Below are 20123 nucleotides of genomic sequence, written 5' to 3' on the forward strand. Positions count from 1 at the left end.
ATCTCACTTTAGGTAGTATAGACTTTTTTATAATATTCTTACAATCTATAGGCATGGGATATCTTTCATTTCTTTGTGTCCTCTTTAATTGCTTTCATCAGTGTTTTATTGTTTTCCTTGTAGAGATCTTTTGCTTCTTTGGTTAAATCTATTTGTAGGTAGGGCTTTTTGTAGCTATGGTAAATGGTGTTGTTTTTTGACATTTTTTTCAGATTGATTGCTGTTAGTGTATATAATATAACACTACTGATTTTTGTATGTTTATTTTGTATTCTGTAAATTTACTTAATTCGTTTATTCCTTCTAACAGTTTTCTGTGGAGTAATTAGGTTTTTCTAAATATAAAATTATGTCACCTCCAAACAAGGATAATTTGACTTCTTCCTTTACAATATGGATGCCCTTTTTTTCTCATGCCTAATTGATCTGGCTAGGGTTCCAGTACTACGTTGAATAGAAGTGGTGAAAATGGATGTTCTTGTCTTGTTCCAGAGTTTAGTGGAAAGGCTTTCATTTTTTTCCCCATTCAATGTGATATTAGCTGTGAGTTTGTCATATATGACCTTCATTGTGTTGAGGTAAGTTCTTCTATACCTAATTTGTTAAGAGTTTTTGTCATAAAGGAATGTTGAATTTTTTTTCATTTCTTTTTCAGCATCTATTAAAATGATCACATGGTTATAGTTCTTAATTCCTTTGATGTGATATATCTTGTTTATTAATTTGCATATGTTAAATCATCTTTGCATCTCTGAATGAATCCACTTGATCATGGTGAATGATGTTTTTAATGTGTGTTCAATTCAGTCTTCTAGTATTTTGTTGAGGATTTCTGCGTCTATGTTCATCAAGGATATTGCCCAGCAGTCTTCTGTTTTTAAATGTCCTTATCTGGATTTGGTGACAGTGTAATGCTATGTTAGTAGTATAAATTAGGAAGAATTTCTTCCTTTTAAATTTTTTGATATAGTTTGTATAGAATTGGTGTTATTTCTTCTTTAAATGTTTGGTAGAATTCAGCAGTGAAGCCATCAAGTCCTTGGCTTTTCTTTGATGGGAGACTTATTACTACTCCAGTTTTGGTTCTCATCATTTTTCTGCTCAGATTTTCTATTTCTTTATGGTTCAATTTTGGTAGATTTTAGTCTTAGGTTTTCAAACTATTATGTATCTAGATGTGAATTTCTTTAGATATCTATCTATCTATCTATCTATCTATCTATCTATCTATCTATCTATAATCAGTCTTTCTTTATCCATAGATGTATCTATCTAGAGATAGATCTTTATTAAGGTTAAGAGAGATTTTTGAGCCCATAACTTAATATTATTGTTAGTTTTTGGAAATCTCTACCAATAATTCTTCAAATACTTCTTCTGCTTTAGTATTTTTCTTTTCTATTCCTGGGACTTTGATGTCAAGTACATTAGGCCTATTTAATATGTTTCTATAATGTATATCCTCTTTTGTGTATTTTTTATGCTAGTTTTTCTATCTGTGGTAACTTAGATGTTTTCTGTTGATACATCTTCCAGTTTACTAATCTATACTTTTTCTAATTTTCTTTTAAATTTATATATTTATTTCTATGATATTTATTTTAATAATTCCAGTTTTCTGGAGTATTCATTATATTTTTATCTATTAATATCATAGTTTTTTAAAAATTCATTTTAATACCATTATCTGGACCTTCCAGTGGGCCCTATGTATGCAATGTATACTTATAAGAGGATAAAGGGAGATTTGAAGACAGAAGAGGAAATGAAAGATGATGATGTGGTGATGCAAGGAGAGGGAGAAAAGGCAATGTGATATGGGGCCACAAACTAAGGAAATAGTAGAGCTTCCAGAATCTGGAAAAAGTAAGTACATGGATGCACTCCTAGAGCCTCTGGAGAGAGTTCCTCCCTACTGACAACATGATTTCAGTCCAATGAAACTTATTTTAAGAGAATAATTTACCGGTAAGTTAGTGGTTATTTGTTACAGCAATAATAGGAAATTAATATGGATACATTTAGATGAATGTTGGGCTTTGTATATAAAATACTTACAAAACCTCTGAATAATGTTATTTTGTTTCAGAGAGAGTATCATCTTTTTTTTCTAGTTGGCAGAAAAGTGATGGGAAGATTACTTTGATTTAATCAAGACTAGTCTATTTTCAGATCTCCCTCTTCTAGTATATAGCCCTCTAGTGTCTCATTCAAAGCCAGGGGTTTTAACAAGGACATCTTCTCCTTCTTGGCACTATCAATTTATGAAACAGAGTTTGAAAATGCTCTTGACATCAGGGATGAAATTATTAAAGTAATGGCCCTTTTCTTCAAGGGACTCGAAATTAGACACAGACTCTAACACACCTGTGATCCAATAGCAAAACTGTTCAATTTTATGTCAGTTTGGGAGATAGTTTGAAGTCCCTCACATCCCCATGTTTTCAGTCTTTTCTCCAGATTCTGAAATTTAAAAATATTTATATTCTCAGACTCTTTTGCTGGCAGTGATGATCATGTGGCGTAGTTCCAACCAATGAAGTATTTAAAGGTATTCTCTGTAGAGGGCTTGGCTTTTACAGAAATAGACAATATCTCGGTAGAAAAAGGTTTTTGGCTCTTCCCATTCTTTCTGCTAGAACACAGGCTGTAACCATATTGTGACCATGTAGCACAAAAAGAGATGTTGTACCATAAAGACAGCAAGAGCCCATTTCTTAACTACATTGATGAATTGGACCAGTTACCTACAGACTTTATATACATATATTGAATGAACCTTGAATTTCTTTAAGCCATGAACGTATAAGGCTTCAATGCATTCTTTCCCAGAACAGGAGGCTAGGAGGAAGGAACAAATAGTTTTGGTGGTGGAAATTATAAGGAAGTGTAGAGGGAGTGAATCTACATGAAAAATGTAGTATATTATCTAAGTATAGAAGAATAAGCAGGCCTTTTTATATGGTGATGGTAGGAAGTGGGGTGATAATCTAAATTTGGAGCACCACATTGAAGCATTAACTTAGTAACGAAAACACAAGGTTGAAATGGAGAGAATGTGATAGATTTATATGAGACAGGAGGCTGGGAAGTTATCTGGTGTCACATTTTGCAAGAGGCTTGATTTTTATTCATCAGAATCTCCTCCTAGCATCACTAGAATGCCATAGGGATTTTTAAGTAGGAATTTATATAGTCCATGTTTCACGCAAATAACTTGTGAAAATGGATTGGTGGTACGAGTATAGGAAGGGTTTGATGTTGGTGACTTATGCCAGGTATGCTTAGTTCAGTGGCTTCAGAACTTGTATATTGAAATGATATAACATAAATGTAACTCTTCAGTAATATAATTTTAATATATTCTATAAACCTCCATATGGCATGAGCCTTTGATATTTTTAGAGGGATATCTATATCTATGTACAAGCACAGAGGGTAAAATCAACAAGAGTCCTCCTGTTTAGAGTCTCAAGGCCTTTAGTCAGTTGCACTGTTTTATTTTTCTCTTGACCTTATAGAACTCCAGTTCATTGAACTTCTGGGCACAAAACTAGAGACATCTGTTCTGTTGAACTTTTCACAATTGATATGTTAATGAAAAATGACTTTTGGCTTTTAACATTTTGTTTATTTTTCATAATATATATACCCTATGGCATTTCACAATGGGTGTTGTCTTATAAATATCAAATATAAATAAACAAAGCAAGCAATTCATTATTACTTCCGGACTAAAATTTGTACATGATGTAACTCTAAGCTTTTTCTTTCACCTCTATCTGGCCAGAATATTCTGGGATTTCCTCCAGAATAAAGATCAGCTCAGTGGGATTCATGCATCTGTCACATCTGGACTATCTCAATGCAGCCTAGTCAGTGTGCACAGAGGCCACGTGAAGGTTGTAGATTGCATAAAGTGTGACAGCCTGCCTATATTTTGCAGCCAAAAGCACAAGCATATTATCCAATTTCCTACTTTCGAATGCAGGATTCTTTTTATTACACCAACACCAACCACAAAACAATCAGGACAAATTTAGGCCAAGCTAGAAACCATTCAACAACCCTGTGGAAGGCAGGAGAAAGTAGACACCTAGCTCTTCCTTTGGAATCATGGCTTTTAAACAAAGATGATACATAGCTTGTGAGAAAAAATAGTAGCGCTGTACATAATCATAGAATAACATTGCAGAACAACAAAAGCTACAATGAACTTGCCTGAGTATGTGGATGACCTGCTCGGAGGTTTTCCTCTATTTTTTTTTTCATATCTAGACTCTGAAAGGGGCTATCCCGTTCTAAAAATGCTGAAGTTGGAGGAAGGGAGATCTGAGAAATAGTTGCTATATATATAATAGAGTATTGGAAAAATGAGGGTTGGTTATATTTTATAGACATAGATAGATATAGCTGTAGATACAGATATATAGCGTGTTCCTAAAGAGCCACTTTTCAGACCTCAAGATTAAACATGATGCTTTATATTTCAAGATAGACACATACATACTACAGACTGTCTGATAATACGTATTTATAGATAACATTGTATATCAAGCTGAAAAATAATAACATTTAACATTATTAGAGGAACCAAAATGATGTTTTATGCATAATTCTGTCATAATTCTGACAACGAAAGAAAGCAAATCTGAATTTACTGATTCATTTATTCTCACCATAATAGCAAAACTACTGAATTACAAAAGTAACTTGTTACAAAATAAATGATGCTTATGAGATTTAATTATTCTAAATTTAATAAAACATAATAAAAGGATATTTGTAAAAAGGTTATAGTTTAGAAAAGATGAATATCAAGCAAATCTGAGAAGTTACTTGTTCATAAATGTTAGATTAAAATGTCAAAAGTAGCCATTTATGTGTCTAAGATTTTATCTGTAGTCTTTAACAGACTTTTATAGAACACTTACATTTAGAAAAGCTTTTTTTAAATTCTTGGGAATACGAGAATTAAAAATAAATAAGAAAATCCCATCGCTTTAGCGGATTTCATAATCTGTTTGAGGATAAAGTTATGTAATACCTTAATGGAGGTAAAATTTGGGCCACACTGATGTATACTTTAGTTGTTTTCTTACGTGTGGGAGTAATGTTCTTTATCATCCACAAAACTGCTAGAAAGTGTACTAAACAGTTTACATCTATTTTTTTTTAACTCCATGACAATCCTATGAAACACAGAGAATTATGATTCCCATTTTGAAGATGATGAAACTGAGACTCAGAAAGATGAAGGATTTATCCAAAGCTGCACAGCTGACAGGGCTGGAAATGACACTTAAAGCTATGCTTGTCTGTCTGATTTTAGACACAATGCTTTTAACCTCTACTAATTATTCTCTGTACTGTTTCCAGAGAAAACTGTCTAAATAAACACCTCTGATTATGACACATTATATGTTTTACATTTTTTCCAGTGACTGCTCTTTGCTTATAGAACCAAAACTAAATTTCTTAACATGGTATAAAAACAGATAAGCTCCTGCCCATTTCTCTTGCCCCTTATCTCTCTTTACTGAGCACTTTGAAACTCTTTTATCCTACCACACTGAATTCCTTTTGGTTGTAAGTGTGCTGACTTGTGTATCTGTGTCTGTACTTACGCTGCTTGCTCTGCCTTCAATATCCTTTTTTTCTTTTTCTGTTTTTTTTCTTTTTGAAAAAAAATCTTGCTCTTTCATCCAGACTGGAGTGCAGTGGCATGATCTTGGCTCACTCCAGCCTCCACTTCCCAGGCTCAAGTGATTTTTCCCACCTCGGCCTCCCAACTAGTTAGGATGAAAGTTGTGCACCCCCATGCCCTGCTAAATATTTTTTTTGTATTTTTTATAAAGATGGGGTTTCATCACCTTGCCCAGGCTGGTTTCAAATTCTTGGGCTCAAGCAATCCACCCACCTCATCCTCCCAAAGTGCTGGGACCATCAGCCACTGCCCTTGGCCATGAATATTCTTTTTTAATTTCATAACTTGTGAGATAGACTTATCCTTCAGAATAAACTCCAGTGTCACTTGCATTCGTGAGACTTTGCTGATCCTTGAAGTTACTGACCACTGATCACCTTCCCCATTTGCTTCTACATCATCTACATCATATGATGTAAATATTTATTGGGATGTTTTAATTTGTATATTTTCCCCTACAATCACCAGACTTTAAACTCTCTGAGAGGATGGTTTTACATGTTTAGTTATGTTACTCTTGTATATGGCACATAATAAAATACATAGTAAACGTTTCTAAATGAATAAATTAATGATTTACTTTATAGATGAAAAAATTATTACCCATGGGTCTGGGTTACATATAGTGAGATATGTAAGAGAAGCTCATATTGCTTACACAGCACATTCAATACATGATTATAGATGATTTAGAAAGTCTTATATAGACTTGCATATTATTAAATGCCTATCACGTCTAAAACCCATTCATTCATATCCATAGCTCATATGTGAAAGTCCAAGTGACTTAGTTACTAAAAGCCCCTGCCGATTTCTCCAGCATTTTCTCCTGCTATTTATTCTTTATGTTTGTATTAGTCTGTTTTCACACTGATATAAAGAAATGCCCAAGACTGGATAATCTTTAAAGGAAAGAGATTTAATTGACTCACAGTTCCACATGGCTGGGGAGGCCTCAGGAAACTTACAATCGTGGCGGCAAGGGAAGCAAAGGTGTTCTTCACAAAGCAACAGGAGAGAGAAGTGCAGAGAAAAGGGGAAAGAGCCCTTTATAAAACCATCAGAGCTCATGAGAACTCACTCACTATCATGAGAGCAGCATGGGGAAACTGCCCCCATGATCCAATTACCTCCTACAAGGTCCCTCCCCTAACACATGGGGCTTACCATTCAGATTACAATTCAAGATGAGATTTGGGTGGGGACACAGAGCCAGACCATATCAATGCTCTACTCATGCTAAATTGCTTGAAATTTCCTAAATACACCATCTTATTTCACACATCTGTGCCTTGTCTATGTTGCATTCTCTCATTAGCCTAAGTCCACCTTTGAAATCCTGCCTATGTGAAACTTTCTCTCTGAAGTCTTTCTTTTCCATGCCCTCAGCACTCTTTGCTCCATGACAGCCACTTACTGTGAAGGTTTTGCTGTCTCTTACGTGTTATATTCTGCTTTTGTCCCTGACATATAATTTAAATTTATGTATAACTTGTATGTAACCATTTCTTTCTACTAAAATATAAGCTGCTTGGAGAAATATCTTAAGACATTGTTCTGGGCAATGGATTTTCGGGCAAGACCTCAAAAGCACAGGCAACAAAAGCAAAAATAGACCGATAGGATGACTTCAAACTAAAAAGCTTCTGGACAGCAAAGAAAATACTCAACAGAGTGAAGAGACAACCTATAGTATGGGAGAAATTATTAGCAAGCTACTCAACAGGGAATTAATAATCAGAATATATAAGGAACTCAAATAACTCCATGGCAAAACAAAACAAAACAAAACAAAACAAAAAAACAAATAATTAAAAAAACCGCAGATGATCTGAATGGATATTTCATGAAAGAAGACATACGAATGGCTAACAAGTACATGAAAAAATTCTCACCATCACTAATAATCAGGGAAATGCAAATAAAAATCACAATGAGGCATCGTCTTCTATTTGGTAAGTTAGCCTTTATCAAAAAGTCAAAGGAGACTGAGCACCGTGACATACAACTGTAGCCTCATGACTTGGGAGACTGAGGCAGGAGGATGATGTGAGCCCAGGAGTTCGAGTCCAGCCAGGCTAACATGAGACACCATTTCTGAATTTGAAAAAAGTCAGATGATAACAAGTAGTGTTGGAGAGAATGCAGAGAAAGGGGAATGCTAATATACTGTTAATGGAAATATAAATTAGTACAACCACTATGGAAAACAGTGGTTTCATCACTGTTTAGTAGTGGTTGTACTACTTTAAAAAAAAAAAATTAAAAATAGATCCACTATGTAATCCAGCAATCTCACTACTGGATGTATAATCAAAGGAAAGGGACTCAGTATGTCAAACATATACCTGGGCTGCCATGTTTATAGCAGCAATATTCATAATAGCTATGATATGGAAGAAAACTAAGTGTCTATTAGTGGATGAATGGATAAAGAAACTATTATATATAAAATTTTATTTTATTCCTTTTTATATCTGAATAATATTCTATTGTATATTATTCTATTGTATATTATTCAGATATAAAAAGGAATACAATCCTGTCATTTGCAGCAACATAGATGGAACTGGAGGTCATTATGTTAAGTGAGATAAGCCTGGCATAAAAAGACAAATATTCGCTATTTTCATTCATGTGTGGGAGCTAAAATAGTTGCACTCATGGAGCTAGAAAGTAGAATAGTGGTTACCGAAGGCTGGGAAGGGTGGAGGGAGAATGAAGAGAGGTTGGTTAACAGGTATAAAAATATACTTAGATAGAAAGAATAAGTTCTAGTGTTTCACAGCACAGTAGGGTGACAACAGTTAAGAATAATTTATTGTATATTTCAAAATAGCTAGGAGAGAAGATTTAGAATGTTCCCAACACAAAGAAATTATAAGTATAATCTTTGAAATTGTGGCTTTGAAATATTTAAATTAAGAAATTATTGATAAAAGGGAGTCAAGATTGAAGAAATTACTAGTAGGTAATGGATGTCCCAATTGCCCTGATTGGATCATTACACATTGTATGCATGTATTAAAATACTACATGTACCCCATAAATATGAACAATTCTTACGCATCAATAAAATTTTTTAAAAATGAAAAAACATAAGCTGCTTAAGTACAGGAAAAGTATCTTCCTCTTTATATGTCTAACTTCTACTAATGTGTTAGCATGAGGTAAATGTAAAAGTCAACCTGGTACACCTGTCGTATTTTGTAAGTAGGGATAATTGCTATAAATTTAAGACCATTATTTTAACATAAAAACTAAGTTGATTTCATTTAGAATTATCAAAGTACAAACCAGCAACATTTCTTCTAGTAATGCATTTATGTATTAGTTATGCATTAGACAATTAAACCTCATCTCTACTAAAAATACAAAAATTAGCTGTGCATGGTGGCACATGCGTGTAGTCCCAGCCACTTGGGAGGCTGAGGCAGGAGATGTTGCAGTGAGAGGAGAGGTTGCAGTGAGCCAAGATTGTGCCACTGCACTCCAGCCTGGAGACAGAGCGAGATTCTGTCTCAAATAAAAATAAAATAAAATAAAAAGTACACAATTTGAGGATACATGTTCTCAGAACAATTAGCATTGAGTTGGTTTGGTTTCCTGTCTTGAACAAGAAAATCACATAATTCGCTCAAGAAATCTTTTTGGTGTCCTTATGAGCAATTTATTTGACAGTATGTCTTGAGGAAACTGTATTTTCATTATCAAACTTTCAAGTTGCATGTTCCTAGAACTTGTCAATGTCTGTCAACTGGTCCTTATAAAGTGGAAGTGGGACTGGAAGGTGTTAGAAGGTAGGAATTTTTATTTTAATTTCATTTATTTTTATATTTTTGAAACCATTATAATAATATATACTTTTATTATTTTGGTAAATATAGAAAATAAACAGTATATCTGACTGAAATGGTTCAATAGATGTTTTCAAAGTGAATCCCTTAAAAACTATTTTGTTACAAAAAAATATGTTTTGACATAATTTGGGGTTGAAAAAGTTTTCTTTATAGATTGTCCTTAATACTCTTCTCTATAGAGATACAGTAACTTTTTACAAAATCATGACTTTTATGTTTCAATGATAAAATACACAGACACAACTTAATTAAAATCTAAGGCCCTCCTGGCTCCCTAATATTTCCCCTCCAACGCAAAATAAAGTAAAATGTTTCTACTAGAAACATCTGTGTACAGAAATCACAATAAGCATATTGTTCAATGGTTCAGACATATATTTCTTTTTCCACATTCACAATGAATTTTGAAATATTAACAGATATTATCTGAATAAAGTACATTACTGTTTTGCCTACCATTTCATGTGTGGTTCTTATTTAAGTTATGTGGAAAATTAGTACAGGAATACTAGTAATTTCTTCAATCCTGACTCTCTTTTATTAGTAATTTCTTAATTTAAATGTTTCAAAGCCACATTTCCAATGATTGATAATTATTTATTTATTAGTAATAAATAATATTTATTTTTAGCCTTGAATTTATTTCTTATACCTCTATTTCTTAGGTCTTTCAATGTTCTATTTTCTCACTTTGATTTTTTTAATGGTTTTCTTTTTTTACAGTTTTTATGTGCCTAAATTTTTTATTTTCAATTTATAATGTCAGTTAAGTTGGGTAAATAGCCTTCAATATTACATTAATGCATCATTGCTCATTGTTACAGATAAATGATCTAAAGCCAGACTGATTTTATTTCTTATATTTTATTTGTCTATTTTCTGTTTTTTCCGTCCTTTAGTATTGAGGTAATTGGTTTAACAAAATAAATATATATATTTGAGATGGAGTTTTGCTCTTGTTGCCCAGACTGGAGCAGAATGGAACAATCTCGGCTCACTGCAACCTCCACCTCCCGGGTTCAATCAATTCTCCTGCCTCAGCCTCCTGAGTAGCTAGGATTACACCATGTTCAACTAATTGTTTGTATTTTTAGTAGAGACAGGTTTTCTCCATGTTGATCAGGTATTGTGGGTTCTTTGATGATAAAAGTTGAACTGTTTTTTCTCATCACTAAGATGTGTTCCAAATCCATAGTTCCACAGTTCCATCCTAAGTTTCAAAGCTTGGGAACATTTCTTTGGTGCCTATCATTAATTCATTTATTTAACAAGTAAGTTCCTACTGTGTTCCAGTCAATGCTCTGATTACAGAGAACATAGTAGGTAGCCAAACAGAGGAAGTGCCTGCAGTCTGGTGAAGGAAACTGACAATAAACACTTAACTAAATGGTTTGGTTATTTATGCATTTCCCATTGTGGGGATAAATATAGTGGAGACCCAGGATGGAGTGCCCAGCACTGGAGGGTGTTAGTTTATAAAATGTAGGTGGGGAAGGTCTTATGGATATGCTGACATTGAATAGAATCCTGAAGGAATTGAGTGAATGAGCCAAACATTTTAGGGAAAAGTGTTTCAGAAAGAGGGAACAGCCACATGCAAAGATTCACCTTTTATGTGACTTGAGAACATGGTAAACAAGTTTAAAGAAGAGAATAAGCCAGTGTGGCTGGCATAGAATGAGCATAGATTAAAATGGAAGGAGATTAATTCAGAAACGTAGTGGTGGCATGTGAACACTTAGTCGTCATACTTTAACGGCTCTAATCTCTCTGTTATCTCTGTTTGGCACATGTGAAATGAATCTTGAAAACCCCTGATTTACTCTCCACATTTCTAACTTTACTCTCATTCTTTTCATTTTGTTTTCTTTGCACTTTTTAATGTGTTGAGGTAAAACTTCAGTTCAATCTTACAGTTTACCAGGGTGAATCATCAATAATATCAATTCTACTAATCATCCAGTGTATAACATTGAAAATTTACCTAGTTGTGTTTTTAATATCTAAGAATAATATGTTGTGAAGTATATCTATCATGCTCATGAATTTTTATTTTTTTATTTTTGGTTCCTGAATTTATATCCATCATTGTAGATAAGACTCTAGCTTGGTAGCTGAAGTGCTTATTTTCAACTCGATGTTAACTTTGTAGAAAATCAAGAAATGCCAATTCTGCTTATGGGAGCCTTAGCCCTGCTGCCATGTATAAAAAGTGGGTGACAGGGAGATTTTGCAGCGTTTACCCTTGTCATATAGCCTGGTTCTTGAGATTTCTGGGAGACATTTATGCAGAGTGGTGGTGACATGGTGGTTTAAGTTCTGATATGCTACACTGTGTCTCTGACACAAAACCTATTCTGGGCTTATTCTGAATTAAAACTCATTTATAATTCCAATTGTGGAATTATTTAACTTTATTCTGAAGATTCATACTGAAGTCAGCACTTGGAGCATGAAGAAATATTTGCAGATGCCACCTAATATATTCATTAACTAGCTGATCTCCCAAGCAAATATTTCTTCTCTAGGAAAAGTATTATTTTTCCTATCTAAAATTACAAAATGAAATTATCATTATCTTTATCATATTTCATGTGTTTTCTGTCTTATACAACATCTTACTGGTCTGTTCTCCCCTCCTTACCAACATGCTATCATTTTGATCTTATATTAGTACGTTTTCATCCATTTCAATGAAATATGGTCATTGTATTCTGCTAGCCATGTCAAATTGGAGGTATCTCAATGAATGTTTTCCCTCAATGAATGGAGGGAATCTCAATGAATGTTCATAAGAATTATGAACCCTCTCCAGCTTAGGGTTCATGAACAATAGATGTCAAGGACTAATTAAGCAGGAACACTTACATACTTGAGGAAGCTTTCCTCTGGATATGGTTCTGAGTGGAAATGTACACTTGGCATTTCTTTAAGAGTAAGTAGGTGTATCAATTCAAATGGCAAAGGTTGACATCTAACTTTTTCTTTGTTGTTCACAGGTACTCACTTTTCCCATTTTCATTCAGCGTTTCTAATATAAATAAGCAAATCAATTTATTTTTATTCACAGCAACAAAACATTGGTTAAACATGTTAGTCTGAATACTGATGGAATTTAATACTAGGTTTTGCAAATACATACAATGATTTACTTAAAATGGTATGTTTTTCTGAAACTACAAGAATGTTTTCCAAAGTTTATTCCACATCATCAAATGATAAGTAGGAACAGTTTTTAGAGAAGCAAAGTATTTGGATCATAGAACTTAGAGAATTTTATCTATTACTTTCACTATCTTTACTGTAAAAAAGAAGTTTAAAATAATTTACTGCACATAAAATGCCTGGTAATCCAAATCCTAATAACTCTATGTCATATATATATATATGTGTGTGTGTGTGTGTGTGTGTGTGTACATGTATATATTACTGAGAAACTGAGGTTGCCAAATTCCATGAGATAACAATGTCATCATTCTTTCGAAAAATATATGTAATGAATATGAACAAAAGATATGTTTATTCAGAATTCTATGAGAGATCTGAGGTTCACAGATTTCAGTATTGTTGTATGTTATTTTTACTGCATTATTTCTATGTTAAACATGATATCATAAATGCCAAGTAGGTAGTTTCTCATTCCACATGTATTTTTCTGGTTAGAAATAGCACAGGCATTTTAGAGGGATGAACCAGTAATTTAATTGGAAATATCAGAGTATTGATTGAAACATAGAAAGATGCTCAGAATAGAGAAAATAAGATGGATTACATTATATCCAACATTCATATTTTAAAATCTCTCATGCAGAAAGTATCAATGTATTCATTTTCCTAGATCACAGAATAAGGACTAATGGTTAAAAGTTCTGTGATGTTTGATTTCAAGTAACTATCGACAGCATTTTATAGAACCTATCTATCCAGGACTGGCCCATACTCACCTGTGAAGTAGTAATACCCTATCCTTTGGAAGTGTTCAAGCAGGCACCGTAATGCCATATGTGAGGACTATTATAGAGGGAATTCAAATAATGTAGAGCTAGAGTTAGTGGTATCTAAGATTTGGTTTCAAATATTCTATTTTCCTACCTTTTTCTTCTGTACAAATACTGGGGTCAAAAGTCATGTTTCTTTGTTTCAGATTAGAGTAATTATTTTAAAAGCTACTTGATGTTTCGCTTTTGCTGAATGAAAGATTCTACTGTATTTTTTTTTTTAAGTAACTTCTCTCATTTTTGTCTCTGTGTGTCTGCCTTTTTGTCTGTCTTATTCATTAATTATACTCTAAATGGAGATTCTTTATAAAATCAAAGAAACAGTACAATACAATTTTATTATTATTTATGACTTTTTAATCTGTCAGATAATGCAACAGCTTTGTTGGAACATGAATGCTATGCTTAGATGATCAGAATCTATCCTTTCGTTATTATATTTCACTCACAATTACTGTATATTTTTTAAAGTGTATATGCAATTACCATTTTATTTATTTTCCTCCAGGTGCCTCATGTTTTTCAGAGACCATATTTTGTGAGAGACTTGGAATTGTAGGTGATGATTGGGCTACTTTAAATAGGAATAAAATTATTTAACTAACATTTGCTACCTAAGAGTAGAATCAATATCGTCAGTTCTAGATTATTTTATAGTTCCTGTATTTATAACTGTACTAAAATCATCTAATTTTATTTAAATAAGAATTGGAGAAAAAGCATTTTGTATGAAAATGCCTTATGTAGAGAACTTCATATAACAAAATTTGAATAAAGCTATTACAACATGTCATCTGCCAAAAAAAGACATTTGTTACTTTAAAATATCAATGTTGATTAGAATTTCCCCATTTTTTAATGACTTTTTGTTTTTGTTTTGTAAAAACAACCCATTGTTTAACATGAACTTGGCAAAAATTTATTTATCTCTACTTTTATATGATCAACCATAAACTATTATTGTATGGGAGTCTAAGTCTCTTTGTATGTCTCTAAGAACTTGCTTTATGAATCTGGGTTCTCCTGTATTGGTTGGATAGTTAGCTCCTCTGTTGCATTGATCCCTTTACCATTATGCAATGTCCTTGTTTGTGTTTTTTGATCTTTGCTTGTTTAAAGTCTGTTTTATCAGAGACTAGGATTGCAACCCCTGCTTGCTTGCTTGCTTTTCTTTCTTTCTTTTTTTTTTTTTTTTTGCTTTCCATTTGCTTGGTAAATATTCCTCCATCCCTTTATTTTGAGCCTATATGTGTCTTTGCATGTGAGATGGGTCTCCTGAATATAGCACACCACAGCCAAAAAACATATGAAAAATTCTCATCATTGCTGGTCAATAGAGAAATGCAAATCAAAACCACAATGAGATACCATCTCACACCAGTTAGAATGATGATCATTGAAAAGTCAAGAAGCAACAGATGCTGGAGAGGATGTGGAGAAATAGGAACGCCTTTACACTGTTGGTGGGAGTGTAAATTAGTTCAACCATTGTGGAAGACAGTGTGGCAATTCTTCAAGGATCTAGAATCAGAAATACCATTTGACCCAGCAATCCCATTACTGAGTATATGCCTAAAGGATTATAAATCATTCTACTATAAAGACATATGCACATGTATGTTTATTGCAGCACTGTTCACAATACCAAAGACTTGGAACCAACCCAAACACTCATCAATGATAAACTGGACAAAAATGTGGCATATATACACCATGGAATACTAGGCAGCCATAGAAAGGATGAGTTAATATCTTTTGCAGGGACATGGATGAAGGTGGAAACCATCATTCTCAGCAAACTAACACAGGAACAAAAACCAAACACTGCATATTCTCACTCCCATAAGTGGGAGTTGAACAATGAGAACACATGGACACAGGGAGGGGCATATCACACACCAGGGCCTGTCTGGGGGTGGAGGACTAGGGGAGGGATAGCATTAGGAGAAATACCTAATGTAGATGACGGGTTGATGGATGCAGCAAACCACTATGGCATGTGTATACCTATGTAACAAAACTGCACATTCTGCATATGTATCCCAGAACTTAAAGTATAATGAAAAAATGTTATATTAAAAAAAGAGCTAATTATACCCAAAACCAGACAAATAAAAAATCCTAAGTGATACTACATCTATTATAGAAATTAAACTTGTAATAATAATAATAAAAAACTTTCCCCCAATGTAAACTATAGGCCCAGATGTCTTCAATAATGAATTTCATCACATATTCAAAGAAGACATAATATCAGTAATGTACACTCTTTCAGAAAATATAGTGTATGGGGATATATCACACACTTCATGAAGTTAGCATTACCCTTATTCATACCTAACAATAGCATTACAAGAAAAGAAAATTAGAAATGTCCCTCTTGAAGATACATAAAAACATTTAACAAGATATTAGCAAGTCAAATCTAGCCATGTATAAAAAGGATGATATATAATTAACGTGTCATTTTATCAGAAGTACAAGGTTGTTGTAACATTTAAAACAATCAATATAATTCACTACACTAACAGAATACAAGATAAAAACATATGAACATCTCAGTAGATTGCAGAAAAAATAAGCAATCTTTAGACAAAAACTCTCAGGAAACTTAGAAGTGAAAGGAACTTTTCAATCCAATAAATGTTAGTAGAAATTTTAACCTAACATTACACTTAATGTTGAAACTCATTTCACCTAAGAGAAGGCAAGACTGTTACCATTTCTATTCAACATTGCACTGGAAGCCAATACAGCACAAAAAGACAAGAAAAAAATAAATTAAAAACATAAAGTTGGGAAAGGAAGAAGTAAAACTGCCTGTTTCCAGACAACACAATTGTATATGTAGAATACCCTACTCAAATGATACTATGACATCCATATACGAAAAGCAGTTGTATTTTGATGTAATAACAAAGAACAATTGGGAAAAAAGATAACATTTAGAGTAGTATCAGAAAACATAAAACATTTAGGATTAAATCTAAAACAATATGTGCAAAACTTCACAATAAATATAAAGAAAAGGTATATAATGGCTACACTGACAACTAGAAAACATTATTACATGAACTTAAAGGCACTGAAGTAAATGAAAATTAATACCATGTTCATGGATTAACAGACTTAATATGTTTAAGATGTTCATTCTTCCAAGTTTATTTATGAACACAAAGGAATCACTCTCTATGTTTATTTTGAAGAAACCATCAAGCTGTTCTAAAATTCAAGGGAAAAGACAAATGATGCATAATAATCAAATAAATAATGAAAAAGAACAAAACTGGAGGAATCGCCCTTTATTTCAAGACTTACAATAAAGTTGCAATGATCAACAAAATTTCATATTGACATACACAGAGACAAGTAAAATAATGGAACAAATATAGTACGACACTAGACTCACTTGTGTTCTTAATAGATTTTTTACAAAACTCCAGTCAATTCAAAGAGAAAAGGATAATCTTTATAACAAAACATTTCTATGGAAAATAAATGGACTTAAACCTCTATCTTTATAAAAAGGAAGACTTATCAAACAAGCATAAATCCCAGAAACTTAAAGATTCTAGAATAAAACATAGGAGAATATATTTATGAATTTGGTGTGGGGAAATATGTCTTTGGCAGGGCAAAAAAAAGCCACTGATATAAAATTTTCTTAAGGTACACCGTGGGATTCATCAATATCTACTCATAAGAAGACAGGATTAACATAATCAGCAGAAAGGTCTTAGAAAATATTCACAGTACATAAATATGAATAAGGATGTGTATGCAGAATGTGTAAAGTACTATTATGCACCAACAGTAGTAAGAAAAATACCCAATTATAAAATGGGCAAAACACCTGACTGACACTTTGCAGAAGAAGATATGAAAATGTCCAGTAAACACATAAAGTAGTGTTCAACAACATTAATTATTAGGGAAATTTGATTTAAAACCACAGGTAGATATTATTTTATATTTTCCAATATGGCTAAAATTTAAATATGATAGAGGTAAGATACAAATAAATATTTTTGCATGGGAAAAATGAACAATAATCATTAGCTTCACTTTAAGAAAAAAAGAATAATATAATAGTAATTCAAGACAGATCAAACACATTGCACATAAAGTGCAGACCCATAAAGATTCCAGAACTAAACATAGGCAATTATAACTTTGGTGTCATAAGTTGGCATGTGACAGGGTGAGGTGATGAGCAATTGGAACTACTCTACATTGCTGATGTTAGTATAAAATTACACAAGTTTGGAGAAATCTTTGACTATTTCCTTTAAAGTTAGACCTACATCTACCCTATGGCTCAGCATCTCCATTCCTAAATATTTAACAGAAGTGTCAAAAAGAAACACAAAAGATTTTTACAAGAATGTACATAGCAGTCTAAGTCTTAATAATAGAACAATTGAAAAACAGAAATATTCATCAACAGAAAAATGAATCAACAAAGTGAAGTTCATGAGGATACTGGAATACTACTCATTTGTAAAAAATAACAAACTGTTACATGTAAGAACATGGAAAAACCTTAGAGACATTATTTAAAGTACTGTGGCACTGATTGGTGAGGAATGACCTCCCATAAACTCCCAAAGTAAAGTAATAGAAAAAGGGAGGAGGCAATAATGACCGTTTATATCTTCTTCCAAATAATCAACAAGTAATTTGTTGAGTATCTGCCACCTCCTCTATTCTAGGCACTGGAAATAGAATCATAAATCAGATGACTTGTTGCCTTCACAAAGCTTCTAGTGGGGAGAAAAATAGATAGTTCAATTCAGAGATTCTGCCTGAATTGAACAAGGGAAATCTACACTGAGAAGATGGCATTTGAGTAGGCTCAAAGTGAATAATGGTGGAAGCCACTTGGAATTTAAGGAAAATAGATAAATTTAAGAATTTATTTTGATAGTGCAGAAAAATTATTTTTGTATATTATAGTTCTTTGCTTATTTTGTTCTTTTATGTAGACATAATGCAAAAATAAGAAAACTGTGGTCTAAAATTTCTAGTAGATCATTACACTTTGTTGAAAAAAATAGATTTGGCACATGAAAGACATTGGAACGTGGGAGGATCTCATTATCTAATACATGAATGAAATTCTATTCTTACAAAACCAAGTGATGGTGCTTGGAAATCCTCCATGCACTGGTCAGCATTTCTCACACATGTGAGTGGAGCTAGGATTTCCACTCCCTGCATATGTTTAGTGTGTCACCCTGGACATCTGCTAATGTTGAACATCTGTTTTTTGTTTTCATTGAAAGATGTTTAATTTGGAGTGCCAAAAAGAGATGGGGTCATTAGTTATTCTACAATGTGAAGCTATCCAGTAAATTGTCCTTGTTTGAGGAATAATAATGTCAAAAAAGCTATATCCACTATAATTAATCCTAAAGTTTCCTTCACATTGAGAATTATTACAGACATAATTTTAAAAGAAAATGCCAACCTATGATGAGTCTCTGAGAAAAAACAAAAGTGATTTCATTCAGTATTTATCATACAGGAATTACTGTAAACTGGTTTTCAAACACTAAAAAACATATGTAAGTTGTGAACACAGGCAGATACTTATGTGTCTGTAGAATTAGCTAATATTTAAATTATGCATAGTGTTGTTTGAATTCATTCATATTTTCTTGAATAGTCTGTGTTGCTTACCCTCTATTAATTTGTTTGATTTTTTAAAAATTAACTGTGACAAGTTATTGTCATGTTGAGCTGAAAACTTACCATGTTAAGTGACAGACCATATTCAAGAAGAGAAATAAGCTGTTGTACATTGTATGCCTTTTATATTTGTATTATATGTGACAGTGTATTGAAATCAGATTCACTATCATTTGACTTATTTTGATCATCAACAGGCCATAAGGTACTATTGCAGGTTTTTATATGAATAGTTGGAATGTTAAGTAGTGTACTCCTTTTTCTGCTTAAGAAATCTGTTTTTACATTTATATATTTAATTGAGTCCTTCTAAAATATGTAAAATGTAGTAGAAGCATAATCACACCCTTCTAAAATGTAAAAATGCCCTTTTTCATTTGAGAACTAAAGCTCTGTGTTAGATTATTGGTAAGAAAGTTGTGGGTTTGAAATTTTGTATGTATAGTATATAAACATTTATTCAACTTATGTGTAGATTTATATTCACTCATGTTTGCAATTTGAATTTTAAAACAGCAAAACAAAAAGGATGATATACACAGAAGAAATGGAATAATGATCTTAGTGTCACATAGCAATATAGAGACCATGTTGGCCAAATCTTTAATTTTAAAATGGGGAACAAATCTTAAAAAATCTCACTTCTCTGTTTTTAACTTGTTTCCATTTTATAAAATGGTAGTGTTATTAAGATGCAAGAATGCCTGGGAAGACTTGTATGTACTTGGAGTGGGGAGGGTATGGGTGTGTCTTGCTTTATATAAACATAGCTAAATTCTTTATATATGATAATTTGTCATATAAGTACCAATACAACTATTTTTTTATGCTGTTTTTCTGAAAGTTTCACTTTATTCTTCACATTTT

At 32.7% G+C, this 20123-nt stretch overlaps 1 protein-coding gene across 1 annotated transcript in view; it reads left to right on the forward strand.

Annotated features, from left to right (window-relative positions):
• CNBD1 (cyclic nucleotide binding domain containing 1) overlaps window positions 1-20123 on the forward strand; it is a 585185-nt gene that overhangs the window by 552226 nt on the left and 12836 nt on the right. The window lies entirely within an intron of this gene.

The sequence above is a fragment of the Theropithecus gelada genome, chromosome 8 (assembly GCF_003255815.1).
Source record: "Theropithecus gelada isolate Dixy chromosome 8, Tgel_1.0, whole genome shotgun sequence".
Lineage (NCBI taxonomy): Eukaryota > Metazoa > Chordata > Mammalia > Primates > Cercopithecidae > Theropithecus > Theropithecus gelada.